Genomic DNA, 1,846 nt, shown 5'->3' on the forward strand with positions numbered 1-1,846 from the left:
CACCTTAGGCGAGTCACGTTCATGCTCAATTGTTTTCCGCGGATTATCAGTGCCCATATACGGACATTGTGCGGTTGACTTTCTCATTAGTGTGGAAAGTAGCTTCATCTACTAAACACAATCTTTGAAAACGAAAGATTCATCTGTTTTCCATTTGAGGATAAACTCGCAGAAATCGATTCTTTTAATCTTATCAGCTGCAGAAAGGAGCTTTGTACCAATTTTCAGACGATAAGGTTTCATTACTTTTTTGTAGGACTTTCCATACAGTTGTTTGTGAAAGTAGCAGCTCTGTGCTAGCTCTTACAAGTCGATTTACCTGGCTGCGAACAAATGCTTGCTGTATGGCGGGCTACATTTTCTTCACTCGTGCACGGCCCGTCCAGAACTTTTCCCTTTGCACAAACACCCATTCTCTATAAACTGTGTGTCCAAACGTTTGGTACACCACCTATCAGGAGGTTGAACACCATACTTCGTTCGATAATGCACGCTGAAACAACTGCCGTCGATTCACTTCTGCTCATAACACAAAAAGCTTTCTCTTTAGTAGTCACCATATTAGCATCCACTGACGCTGGACGCCTTGTCAACAGCGCCTCAAGTGAACAAATGAGGAACTAAATGAAACTTTAGAGCTTCCTTAATTCGCCAACAGATAGTGCTTAGGTCTCCCTTTATGCTCTGCAGAGTTATAAATAAAGTTGTGGTATTTTTTTTTGAATTTAGCTTATACCTCATATACCTTAATTTTTGTAATAAATGCATGAATACTCCTCTTTTAGAATCTAAACTGGGGAGTTTGATTGAAACATTAAAGCCACTAAAATAGCCACTAATAAAAGTATCTTGTAAATGCTACTCTCAGAGTCTAAGTGGCAAAGACAGTTTTTTTGGAAGATTATAAGAATTGCTTTTTGGTGATAGACGAGGACACCTCCCTCTAAACTACAGACGAGTTCCTCGTGCATATGAAGAATGGGGCGATCAAGCCAGGCGGAAGAGAAAGAGTGGGATGGAGGGGCCCCTCCTGCCAACTACAGATAGCCCGTGTATTAGAATAGTGGAATGAGCAGTCCGCGCGTTCTCGCTCCGTCCTCCTCTGAATTTAATTTAGTTCAGTACCTGGCAAACCTATTAAAATGTATCACTGTATTTTCAAACCCCTTTCCGTAGTTTAGTACAGCATACATATATTTAAAATTACATTTTCAAAGCTGGATGCTGCAGGATGCATCGTAATTAAATTTATTTCATTAAACCTTGATTTTACAACGTAATTATAGTCAGGCAATTAATCTTGTCTACATACAAAATAAACCAATACAACGGAGTATCGAAAGACCCAAAAAGACGTAAGGAAGTCTAATGTAACAAAGTAACCTCGTTACATTCAGTGGCGTAGCTAGAAAAACATTCGAGGGTGGATTAAACGTCCAGAAGGATTAAAAAAGAGCCCTACTCGCAAAATTTAGAAATTTGTTTGTTTTACAAGTAATTCTCAATTTAATTGTACTTTTTTTAATTTTTCTTAGTCACTCAAATGTGATTGTAAGCATTCATGCTTTCAAACATTCAAACCTTTCAAAAGATTTCGAGACTTGTGTTCTTAGCATAGTAGTTAAATAATGATCTTCAGGGTCTCCAAAATACAAAATCACCAATTAAAGTTGAGTTTTTTAATTGCATCTTTTGTATTAAAATGTAAACCAATAAAATTGTTTTGTAACATTATATTTGGTCCATTGCATTTTCCAACTGCCTTAATCAAATAAATATAATTTGTAGATTACATTACTATTAGTTAGAAGTTATTCGATAATTTGCCATAATACTATAGATCAGG

The sequence above is a fragment of the Homalodisca vitripennis genome, unplaced genomic scaffold, assembly GCF_021130785.1.
Source record: "Homalodisca vitripennis isolate AUS2020 unplaced genomic scaffold, UT_GWSS_2.1 ScUCBcl_6437;HRSCAF=13650, whole genome shotgun sequence".
NCBI classification, from domain to species: domain Eukaryota; kingdom Metazoa; phylum Arthropoda; class Insecta; order Hemiptera; family Cicadellidae; genus Homalodisca; species Homalodisca vitripennis.